This window comes from Anser brachyrhynchus (assembly GCF_964034855.1).
Source record: "Anser brachyrhynchus genome assembly, chromosome: 10".
In the NCBI taxonomy this organism is placed as follows: domain Eukaryota; kingdom Metazoa; phylum Chordata; class Aves; order Anseriformes; family Anatidae; genus Anser; species Anser brachyrhynchus.
The window spans coordinates 8,417,054-8,430,243 of record NC_137705.1 but is presented as its reverse complement, the minus strand read 5'-3'; the positions used below and the strand labels follow the sequence as shown (position 1 = coordinate 8,430,243).

The 13,190-nt window shown below is 37.6% G+C and overlaps 1 long non-coding RNA gene across 2 annotated transcripts; it reads left to right on the top strand.

Annotated features, from left to right (window-relative positions):
* Nucleotides 1-662: 662 nt before the first annotated feature.
* On the top strand, nucleotides 663-12,960 carry LOC308200302. 2 transcript variants are annotated; one of them, XR_013955462.1, is made up of 4 exons: nucleotides 663-2,868; nucleotides 4,055-4,102; nucleotides 6,763-6,820; nucleotides 11,843-12,960. It is a non-coding gene; the product is annotated as an uncharacterized lncRNA (long non-coding RNA). The 2 variants fall into 2 exon arrangements; XR_013955463.1 differs by having other exon boundaries at nucleotides 663-4,102.
* The last annotated feature ends 230 nt before the right edge of the window (nucleotides 12,961-13,190 follow it).

The window sequence follows — 13,190 nt, the reverse complement described above, 5'->3', positions numbered from 1 at the left end:
AGGCTACCCGGGTTCAGCTACAGTTCTTTAACTGATGTAAAAGGAGCTGACTGATCACTTGGACAAAGTGTAGGAAGCACCTGAAATTATTTGAAGCGTTATCACCCCAAACAGAAAGTTAAATTCAAGGGGCTGGCCAGACTCTGTGATTCTAACATAACCAAGCTGCTGCAGTGACGGGTTTTGTTTTGCTGGGGAGCGAAGACGCATTAAATCTGCTTCAGCCCACTGAATTTCTGTCAGAAAGCAGACTTCCTCTCGCGGCGGTCAAAAGCAAGCAGGGGAGGAGAGGAGAGGACGCGGGCTGCCACTGCCGGCACCCAGTGCCGGCACCCAGTGCCGGCACCCAGGCTCTCCCCACAGACAGTGAGGGGAGATGCCCAGGCTGTGTCCAGCATGTAGAAGCCGTGCCAAGGGCTTCCGAAGGGGCTCCCTGAGCATCCCGCCTGAGGGCAGAGGGAGGGGGTCGGGCTGCGAGGCAGCCGAGCGCTGAGGGGATGGGGACAGGGAGAGGCGAGGGCGGCAGCAGCCACCTCAGGGAGCACGAGGCCGAAGGAAAGGCTCTGCCCGCTCCACCAGCAGCAGCAGCCGCCGCCTCCTCCCCGCTGGAAGCAGCGCAGGGAAGGCGAGGGAAGGAAATCGACACAAAATGGAGACTTACGCTCCCCCTCCTACAACACATGCGCAGGACCGGCAGTGAGAGAGGAGGCGGGCTGGGCGCTCAGCGAATGGCGGCCCGCAGGGGTAAAGGGAGGGGGGGAGCAGCGTGCATGCGTGCTCAGTTCGCGCCGGGCGGTAACGGCCGCTGCCTGAGGAGCCTCCGGGCGCTCCAGCCTTTCCCTCACCTGAGGCGAAGGGCGGTGGCCGCCACCCTCAGCCTGCCCCGGGGGCAGCCTCTAGCTGAGGAGGGGACTGGAAAAACTGTGCCCGAAGCAGCTGGTGTAGAGAAGTCTTAAAAATTGTGCGGACGCAGCTCTGAGCGCTCACGTTGCAAGCAGGGAAAAGTAGTGTCATGGTGCGTGTCTTGTGTTTGTAAGGCACCTGCTTTTGGCCCACACTGGAGACAGATTATATCACATCGAAACACTGTCGTCAACTTTCCTCTCACAGCTTCAATTACTAGTTTCTCAATAGTGAGGCAGTGGTGATGTGCCTATTGAATTCTCTTGGTACAGTTGTGGCTGCCATTGCTCCTGGGCTGTGTATCAGAGCCACAAAAGGCACTCTGCAGCAAGAGGCAGCCTCCAGAGCAGACCGTACGGCGCCGCAGTTGACTTCTGCCATGAAGGAGTTCTCCCTCCACCTTTTTCCTAAAGGGAAAAAGCCTGCTTAGTAGGTTGCTTCAGTTCACTTGGATGGCTTTTTTTAGTGAAGACAAGGCCTTATAACATAAAGGAAGGTTTGCAGTGACCTTTGGTTTGTAGGAAAATTTGTTTTCAGCCTAGTATCTAAGAAAGCTCTCTTTCTTACAAAGATACTGCAACATATATGCATTGTAGACGAATGAAGATGCTGAACATTACTGTCAAGTCACAATGCTTTAGGCAGTCAGATGTGTTGCTCTCAAGCCGAAAGCCTTGACCTTCCTACTCATTTCCTTTACAATATAAAATAACCAATGGAAGACAAGTGAGATGTATTTGCTGGAGACTACTGTATTAATCAACGCTGCCACAAAGACTGATATTCCAATTCTTATACTTGCGTTGAAGACGTAGTCACCTACCCATAAAGGTGATACCAAGTATCCTTATTACTTAGTGTAAACAGATAGTCAAGATTCCCCTTTGATGGCACTGCCATGGAGGATGCTTCAGTATCTATACATCCAAATGGCAAAGAGTCCTCTGCCGGATCCCTAAAATCACTTCGTACAGAAATGACAATATTAATTCACCTGCTGTTACATATTTTGCTAGTCCTTCATGAACTGCACAGCAACAACTCCCTTGCATCAACTGCCTGCAAATCTACCCCAAATATGCCCCTATTATAGTGCATACACCTGTCCTCTAGGATTATGCAGCTAATAATCCACTACTGGCAGCATTTCCTGATATACCCACCCAATTCTGAGAAACTTAGTAAGTACTCATGTTGTTTACAAAAGCAAATATTGTGTATACAATTCCAGTAACTAGTACAGTTAAAATATTTTATCATTACAGTGTTGCTTTTCAATAATTCTCAGTGATTAACTATCTTTTGCATTGGCAGCCTGGATGGCACACAGTTGTTTCCTCCAAATTACCAGGTTATCATGAATTCTAATTTCTGTGTAGTAACTTTTGATTAGGGAAAGATTACTCTATACTTTCCAGAAGTCCTAGCATGGGTTCCTAGTGTTTCTAATGACGTTACAGTTGTGCACTGATTTTATTACCTTGCACCAATTTGGAAGTTTTCCTCATGTCTTACTGATCTCACTGAACTAAGTTAATATATAATAGTACAGAAAGCAAATAGTAGTGATTCTGTTTCCCCCAAATTGACTCAATTTGTAATCAAGGAACATAAAGACAGTGAAGTCAGTCTCTTCACTTCAACAGCTTACTCTGAATCACCTCACTGCCCTTAAGTTATTTGAATTTTCTGGTCGTCCCACCCTGCTTAAGTTTCTCTTGATGATATCCTTTACTGCCATTAATTGTTAAGGAGACTGTATCATTGGTAAAAGCAAACACCATCAGATTTAACCTCTGTGTAGATGGTTTCACTGCCATCACCAGGTGGAACTCCATTCAAATACAAGGATAGTGTGTGGTGAGCTGATGGGCTCATCACACCCCAATGAAAATATGCTCGTTTATACTTCTGTATGTGTAGCTTCTCATTTTCTACTCAGAGTCTTTTGAGCACTGCAATCAGGTAAATGTAAAAATTTAAGACTGTTTTGTTGTCCCAGGCATACACTTGTGATACTGTGGGGAAAAAAAAAAAAAAAACTGTACTGAAGTATATGCTGAAAAGAGTTTAAACTTCAGTAAAGCAGCACATCAGAAAATCAGATTAAACATGTCAGAAAGTTTTAAAACTAACAAAAGAAAAAAAAAAAAACCCTGAATATTTTCAACAATGTTGAAAACAAACTATAAATCCTAATCTCTTCAAAGAGCTCTAGTCATAATTCTCCATTTCTACCACTGCAATCTCTGTCTGTAACCAGAGATTATGTGTTACATAAATACATGCAACTGCTAAAATATGTAAAAAGCAGATGAAGAGGTGGGTTACTGCTAAAGCAGAAGCTTTTGCTTACTAAAAAAGTAGCTTTAATATTCTGCTATTAACAGAAAAAAACAAATGCAAAACATAAGCAAAGGTGAAGTGTGTTTCTAGATAATCTGCTTCTAACATTCAGTGGAGCATGAAATCGCCTCTTGAATAAAAAACAAGTTTTATACATGCTTTATGCTTATGCAGAAACGAAACTTTTTCTCCTTTTAATCCTTAGCAGGAGCCCGGAATATCTCCTCCTTGCCAATCTCACAGTTTCAGTAAATCAAGTTCTTATAAAAGCTGTTTTACCTGCAAAGTGATACATGAGGGTCTACCTGGTTCTGTACTGCACAGAAATTGTAGTTTATTTTTCAGTGAATTAGGTGGTTTCCACTATGAAACCGCTTTTATCTTAAACTACAAGTCCTAGAGCTATGTTGTTATGTATCATGTATTTTCAAACAAACTTTCTTATGTCTTTTGCCTGGATATTTGTTGTGTATCCAAGCAGCAGGAACATGGTAGTTCTGAAGAAGTAACAACATCATTAGTAATTAAAATTAGTAAAGCAAAATCCTGCAGTTTTGTCATCCTTTGTGTGATAAAGTGATTCTTTTTTAGGGCCTGTTTTTGTTGAGTTTGGAAATTTACAGTGTTTGTCTAGTTATCCTTTTTAAGTGAAATTACATTATTCACCATCCTCAAGTATCTGTGAGAAGAGTCAGAGTATAGACATCCAAAAAGCAGTAAAGCATCACAGGACTTTTTAAGAAGTTTATGTTGTTTTCTTTCTTAGTACTCAAACATAAAAGTATATTTTGTTGGTTTTATTTAGATGGCATCCACAAAATATTCTGCGCTGGATTACAGATATTTTAAGGAGGTGGGTTTTAAGCATTAATACAGTATCACTCTGCTGGCTACTTTATTGCTGTGATGCAGGTTTGCTCTCCGTATTTTCTTGAAGCCAGAATGCGTTATCCAGTGGTCAACTCAACAGCTACTTCTTTAAGACCATTTGGCCATTTCTTCTAACTCATTGTTAGTCATTTCTCTTTTACTCAAAAATGGGAGCAGTATTCATGTTTTTGGCAGAGTAACAATGATACTGCATCTAACCAAAACAGCCCCTTCTGTGAAACCAGTCATTAATTCCTCTGTGGTAGCTTGTCATCACCAGATGTCTGCTGAGTTTACACCCTGTGCATTTCCCGTGACTGCACCCACAAGGCATCTACAAATGATTCTGTATTTTCAATAGGAGCACCACATCCTTTCATGAACTTTCCTCTTTACTACCTCAGCAGCTGCAGCTGCTGACCACACAGAACTGCAACCTCTCTTTAAGTTACATCTTTCACCTCTCTCTTGACAAAAAGAGTCTACAAACAGCATAAGAATATAATGCCACTTTTATTTAAAGGTTAGAATTTCATCACTTAAGATTTCAGCAAATGGGTTTTGTACAAAATGTAATGAGAAGTATTCTGCATCCAACACAGAAAAAACATTTCCAGGCTCATATCAACAAGTAGAGCACAAAATGTTTTTGTTTCTCATAAGAAATGCTGGCAATGAAGTCTAACCCTGCCAATAATAAAGCATATCTGAAGGAGGACTCACAGTTATATCTAAGCATGAGGAGAAGCGTAGGCACATTTCCCTCCAGAAATCTGCACTCACTGAACATGATCACCAGCAGTAGATGCAATTAGCTATGTCCAATTTACATTTTGAGCACAAGGGACAAGCTTTCACAGCATGCGTAATACTGTGAACACAACAAACTGTTTTTTTGTGAACACAATGCACAGTTTCTCAGTTCAATGGGAAACTTTACAAAATATACATGCAAGGTATAATTACAGCGTGCCACATATAAAATTTCAATAGGATAATTGAAACAACACTCATATCTTGAAAAAGAAACTGGTTTATTGATGCAGGGTCGTAGACACATGTCATAGTATATAATACAGTAAATAAAATGTAAACACCAATTTTCAAATCAACGCAGCTGGATAACTTGAATTCAAATTTTAGGAACAACAAAAAATGAATACCACAAAATAAGCTCTAAATTGCAATCACTCAGGTAACTGGTAAAGAAAAAGGAGAAAAATAGGGAACTGTTGATATTTTTCTAATTCATAAGAGGTCTTTCTTTCATCTTTCTTCTTGTTCTCTGTGGCCATTGAGGCTAGTAGGAAACCAGGCAGTTTAGTCAGAAAACTTTGCCGCATAGCAGGGAATCTAGTTTGTCATCACATGCAGTAGCAGCTGCCTGCATCAAGAATGAAGTTAATCAGTACAGACTAAATAAAGTATGTAATTCTTTGGATGGCTAGCAGTGGATTTTGAATAAGCAAAGACCAATTCTTGCTTCCTGATACTTGGAAAGTTCTCTTTCAAATATGCCAGTTTTGTGGTTTGAAACTAAAGAACAATGAAGTTCCTTAATGTATGATTGATTGTTTTACACAAAAGATCTGGATTTGGGTGAATTTGGTACTGTGAAAATATGTGATATTCATAAAGAGCTGACGTGTATCAGTGTTCAATTTTGAGAAGAAAGCACACCTCAGAAAGCTAACTGGTCTGTAATTCCAAAGATCATACAAAAAATGGGGGAAAAAATTATTCACTAGCTTAAGAGAAAACCTATCAATTGTTCATATTATCATATGACCTTACTAACTATATGACTCTGCCTATGTTGCAAATATGTGCTACTGGAAATGGACACACTGAGTGACCTAAATCATGAGTGTATGCAGTATTTATGCTGCGGGCATGATGATTCCTCAGAATGCTACTTGCCTGAGTTTACAGAGGGGCTAATCCAAAGATAACATATATGTGGTATCACAGATGTGTGATTAATACCCTCAGTGACTGCTAACAGATGATATCTAGAATATCAGTGTAAAAAGCAGAAAAAGAAAGAGGTTTGTACATAAATAATTCGGTCTTTACCTTACTCTTGTGGTAATAGTTCATGATCACTTCTTGAAAGCAACAGTGAAGATTTTCTGTTTATTTCAGGTTTTATTTTAATTCTGTCTGCAAGGCTTGATAGAGAAATAAAAATGTACATAGTGCCCGTGAAAGTCATGGGGCAACTGCAAATTTAAGCAAGATCATTTTAATACAAAACAAACTGGAACCTTATCACAAAAAGGAAAGCAAGGAAGCTCTCATATGCTACAGAAAACTCATTTAACCTTCAAAATCTGCTAGACGGTTTTGTAAGGAACCACAGCAACTAAAACACATATTAGGATAATTAAATATAGAAGTAAAGGCTGTGCAGCACATATGTTAACTTCAAAAAGTTGGTAAACAATAGATGGGAATATTAATGCAAAGATTATTCATATTTTGATGCTATCCGGGGCATACACCAAAGTAGAGTACTTGTTGCAAAATTGAGGGAATTACTTTTGTTTTGGCACATGGCATGATATGGCATGTCAAAAGAATTTAGATAATGTTTTTAAAATTTATAAAGTATATTATTAATGAAGTTCTGTACTTTACTAGGAAGGAAGAAATGACAGGCAGAAAAGTTGTAGGATACTGAGCACTTAAAGCAGCCTAGGTAAGGATTGTTACAGTCTTTGCTCTTTTGCACAGTAGCTCTAGTCTTCACACACAAGCTTTGTGTGAGGAATATGGCTCATATGGACTTCGATAAAATCTAATGTTTCTTGTATGGTTTCATCTTGACATGCTTTAAATTATTTTTTCTTCTTGAAGGTTCCAGAAGGTAAATTGGCTTATATCTGTTTTACATAGAAAAAATGCACAAAATTTCTCTTGTAAACATCTCACTGGAAGAGACAAAATTGATCACAGGTTTGTTTAAATTGGCTGGTGAACTAATGTCACAGGACTACTTATTGGTACAGATTCACTTTCAGTGAGCTGTTTTTATTAAATTTCCATATGTCAGCTACACAATCTCATTTAAGGACCTTTTTTCTAAATAATGTAAAACTGATTTAAATCTTTTTTTTTTTTAATCACATTCTTTTTTTTTAATCACATTCATTGTCCTTTGAATCTGTAAGTCACTTGAAAGAGATTTATCTTGAGAACAGTATGACAAAATATCAGCAAACATATAATTCAGTCTTTGACAATTCTCAGTGCTTGTGAAGAAATGTCTGTGGTGAAAACAGCTGTACCAGCAGCTGCTTAAATGCAGTTTCACTGATTTGACCATAGCACAGAAAACTCAGAAAGCTGGAGAATTTCCACACCCCTAATAGCTTAAATGTTTCGTCTTTCCCTATTTTATGTTGCAGTTCTAGTAGATAAGGGATATTCCAATATTTTTAGATTTCTTTTTCCTTTGCTTCCTCTGGTAATTTATTTTTGCATGGGAGGAGGGGATTTGGAAACAACCGTAGGTTTTGTAAACTATACATGCATGTACTTCTGTGAGCACCTACGCAGTCAACAAAGGAAAGATCCTAGGGAAAAAAAAAGAAAAAAAAAAACAGTAACAGGTTTTAAACAGTACTAAAACACTATCTCATAGTCATTTTTATTACAGCATATTCCGACCTTTAAAGTCTTAAGGAACTGATATTATTACTTTAATTTTTGGTAAACGGGAATCATCAAACTACTCTTTCTCAAGATTGTTCCGAGCAGTTGAAAGATAGTTGTATCTATGGGGTGGATGGTGGGGACAAGGGAGTCTGCACAGTAGTACAGCCTCTTCCCATCATACTATTTGTACTAGATAAGACAATGTCAAACTGGGAGCAGTAATGCTCCCCTTTTCATCGACAAAATTGTTTCTGTAATCTGCATCACAGGATCACTGCTGGGAGGGAAGAGTAAGCCTCCACAGTAAAAGTACCACAGTACAGATACACGGTATGAGTACAAACTTAGTACAAGCTCGATTCTACAAGAGGAAGCTTTACATCTGGTGTCAGGATTATGATTCAGACATTAAGAAACTTGAGTTTGGTGCCATTCCTTAACCAGTACAAATCACGGATATGACTCACCTGGTAAATTATTTATTTGGCATCTATAATGAAACAGTCATCTTTCTCTAACTCCTGTTCAGGATGTATAAGACTTAAGCATTTTAAGCACTTTAAGCATTAATTAACTGAGTAATTGAAGTCCAGCCCAACAGTCATTTGTTGAGTGGTTGCTTTGATATCAGTTTGCGTTTGATTTGATTATTAAGATTTCAGTTAGTTTTAATGATATTAAAAATAGTTTTTTGTTAATAGTTTTGGTAATATGTCATCTTGTATATGCTTCTGTGTTTTAACAAGGCACATAAGACTGTCTTACTTTTTTTTTCAATAAGAAACCTGTGAAGTTCAGAATAGATGTTCTGTGATTAACAGAAGACCATGATGAGTTTTCTCTAGTGTATTGTTCTTACATCTGGCATTAATCTGGGAGTATAGTCTGCAAAAAGGAAGGTAGTGTTAGAAGAAGCATGGCCCTGTGCAAAGAGTGAACTCCATAAAAATTTGCAGCACTCAATGTCTTGTCACACTGTTCCCACCCACTCCTTTGGAACTCAAACTGGGATATCAGCAGAAGTTGTCCCTGCTGCTAAAGGTACATTGTTTTATGGATGATTTACAATAATTAACCATAGCTGCCACTGTGCTCTTGTCTTCATCAGTACTCTTTGCCTCTGTATTCTATGTGCACCTTAGCAATTGTGCAGAAGTAAGCCAAACCAAATGAAAATTAACATTAGTAAAAATACAATCTGCATAAATGAATCAAAACCTATATTGCGGAGTTCAAGAGGAAGGACACAAAGTGTAAGGCTTAGATCTAGTCTTTTAGAAACCTCCCAACAGGATCCACTGGGAAGTCACTCACCTTCTAGAATACAGTGATTAAGTAGAGAAATTAACAAGTCTTTAATGTAAATTGTGCATTTGCTTTCATACATTTTGTGCCAAAAAAAAAGGTTAGACTACAAAGCAAAACTGCCTATCTTTCACAAGAAGCTTCTAAGCAAAGCAAATTTATCATGGGATGCAAGTAGAGAATTACAGAGAAAAATGGTACTACTCAAGAAACAGATAGGACTTTTAAGATCACTTACTTGGCAAGACAGCAAGACTTGCTAGACTGGTTGCCAACAGAATGGCAACAAAAACATTCAGATAAATTTGAGTCTCACAAACATTAGGCCACATAGGAACTTTTAAATACAATGTAGTATGCTGGCCTAAATAGGATTTGCAAAACACTTTTTCTGTTTGTTTGTGGGATTTTTTTTTTTTTGGTTGGTTGGTTAGTTGTTTTTTTGTTTTGTTTTGTTTTGTTTTTTTTTGTCTGTTTGTTTTTTAGTAGAATACTGTCCAGTCTGCCACTAGAAAAATGACTAAAAGCTAAAGGCAGACTTTTAGCCTGAAATGGAATTCCATTCAGGTAGTGAGCAAGCAGGCAGAAATCTTTCCTAGCTGATATATTTTATGATTCTTGTAAGATGGTGAAGGATTCTCTATTCCTCACTAAATCTCTAAAATGCACAGATAGTTAGTTTTTACTTCAAAGAGAAGGAGCTTGCAGCTTGATCTGGTAACACCATAACATAACACATTGGATAGCCGGGCAGTAGGACTGAGAGAATCTCAACACAGTAAAAGACTATTTATTCTGTTTTGAAGCTACAGAGCTCAAATGAGTGTATCCCTATCCTTGGGCACCGAGGAGGAATCATAACCAACTTCTTGTGCTGAAAAAGAAAGTCCCTGTGTTTTTGCCTGATGCCTACTTTCTCACATCTACCTTTCATTATGATCTTTCTCTACAAAGAGTACAATCTAACCCTAACTGCTCTAAATTTTTGTGGGATGTTTAATAAACTGCTCCTGGTTTCAGTCTCTTTCCCCCAAGCTGTAAAAATTCAGATGAATTTTAATATATTTAGCATAAAATGTAAGGCCTATCTATGTGCAGGTATTTTCCCCATAACAAAAACCTCAGACATTCTACTTGGATGCTATGAATGATTATACCTGAAGAATAACAAGGTATATAAACATCTATTTTTAAATTATAGCATTTTAAAATGAAGTTGGAATGACCAATGCTGATTTTTATGAAAGGATTCCTTATTTAATTTTTTTTTATATTGATTGTGTACCACTTCCCCATGCAAAAGTACACAAGAGCAAGATTAGAATGATTGGTTAGAAAAGACTAGCTGTGCTGGACATTCTTTCTACAATGTGAATCCCTATGCAGTAGCTGAGTTGGTTGTTTTATATTTTGTATTTAATGGTTGGAACCAATCAAATTTGTTTTTATTTTTATTTTCTTTTAGTATGGCTTTGGACTGAGTGTCATGCCTTGGGAATAATGGCATTCATTTATGATTATAAATCAATTGAAAAAATTGCTCTGCAGAAAACAAAAAATCTACTTATTGACAAGTTATCCATCACAAGAAGTTTTGACTTAAAACAAATACTAGTTGTGTTTCACCACTCTCCTTTCCAAATAATATGCTTATCATAGACACCTTTACCAAAATAGCAGCATAAGTCTGCAGAGTGCTGTTTATTATGTGTTACTAAACTCAGATCAGTTCTTGTTTTCTAGTTAAATTGATTGAGGTGTATATTCAAAGATTGTAGAAAATAAAAAAGATACAGCAAATATATAGAAAAATATATAGAAAAATCATAATTGAGCCCTATACACTGACATCAGCTTTATTGCCCAGAATGACAACAGTTCTCTCACAAACTTGGTACCAAGCAGTGCATGGCAGACTTGATGAAGTCAAATAGAATCTGATGAAAAAATTTAAGATTCAGCTTAAGTTCAATTACTTGTACCCCATCTCCAGAAGAGCAGTTCAGTGAAAAAGATATCACTAGAGGCTGAGTGATAAATTTAACCTAAGATCTCCAGGTTAGATTTCGGTTTATTTTTTTTAGATTTGTTTCGTACTTAGAATATCTTGGAGCCTTTTAAAGTATAAATTACGACTCACTTTGGATAATCTTCTTTCTCTGAAATATCCAATGAGATCACCCATGACTTAGAAAAACCTGAAGAATTTCATGAAGAAAAGGAGATTTTCATAATCTTGCACAGCAGGAAGTGTGTTGCATATGGTAATGCTGTAATGAGCTGGACATAACAACCCAAATGCAGAGGGGTTTTTAACTCTGAAGTCAATACACTGTTTCTGTAATCAAACACAAATGGTATTAAATAATAGAGAACTGTTATCGTGGTGAAATATTCCATTTCCAAACAAACATAAAACAAATTTTATGTCCGTTACGGTGGGTGGTGCATTTTTGCAGCACAACATAAATTGTATCTGCTTTGTATTTAATATTCAGTAAGATACAATATGGGTCTGCAAGAGATGATTTGTAAGAATTAACCTACATCAGGTTCTTCCCTCTTTGCATAACAATGAGCCATCCCACTTTCCAGAAATGTGGAGGGAAATACAGTGAAGAAACAATGGCCCAGAACAAGAACACAGCATTTGATTGGAAGTTTTAAATGTTGTGCTCTAACAAAGAAGCTGGGGTAGAGGCAGAATGGCACCCAGTAATTACAAGCATCATTCACTTTCCACTCCCTCCTTTTGTAGGAGCAGAGAACCTCTGGCAGCTGGTGGGCTTGAACTTCCATCTCACTCTACCTTGCACAGATTATTTTTCTCTCAGTGGAGTTGCACTAGCATAAAAACAGTGAAAGGAAGCTGTGAAGCAAGCTTTTTATGGTATGATAGCAGGTGTAATATATGACCTTTAGCTGATACATTCCTATGGTCAATGGTATTTGGTGACTGTGTCATGTAAAAATCTGGTAGAAGGATCTACATAATAAGCTCTAAGCCATTATTGTATTTACTTCAGTATTATACCATGTAGGTTGCAATAAGGCTTTGCTGTAGTAGAGACATTGCTGAAGTTACAGCTGCACAACAGTGGAGGAATAGTGGTGACTGTTCATTTTTCATGTGGTTATTTGTTAATGGTGGCAGCCATATTTGTTGATTTACTTAAATATCACTGGAATTTTGCAACAATCCTTTCATAAATATTTAGGAATCTTCATTTTATATTTAGTTAGGCCCCAATAATCTGTCTATTACTTTAATTGTTCTTGGTACATAAGGGCTTTTATGTACTTAAGAAAGACGACAAGCAAATTGGAAAGTGTCCTGCTGGCACACCAACATTTGGGAAAGGATACAGACAGTACATCCACAGACATTTATATTTATTTCCATGCTGCAGACTGGCTAAGATATTTTATTCTATGCAAACACTGGCAAGAGATCAATATAAACAAAATGATCCCAGATGAACAGCTCCAGCTCATTGTTATGGCCATTTCTCATGTAACTGCCTGTTTTAGCTATTGAACAATTGCTGATATTCCTGGCTTGAAAGTATCAGTTACTTCTCCGTGAAGAATCTCACAAGTGAGGAGTAAGTAACAGTGGAAAATTGTATACTATGATGATATAAACTATATAAAAAATCATAGTTTTGATGATAAATCTTTTATTCATAAGCATAATTTTCATGCTATTGCATCTCTACTTATCAGCCTTCATAGAATGTCAGTTTTCACATTCTTTTGGCACTACAGCTTCTGGCAGCTTAGCCAGTAAGACAGATATTGAAGATCTCTCTTGAAACATGCATTTTCTAGAACATAAGGTAAATACAGATGGAAACTGCATTACAAAAGTACAGTAATAGCAATCCATATCAATAACCTGTAAGAGTAGACTGAGTCTTTGAAATGTAGTCTACATACAGTCCTTTTATGTAGTGTCTGAAGGTCTTGTTTCATTTATCATTATTGATTCTGAATGAAATAGTTAAGAAGATAGTTTTTATAATAAAAAAGCTACAGCTGAACCCATGATATTTACAAAAAAATTTTGGCTTCTGTGCCATATCGTGTCTGTTTTTTCCGTGTTA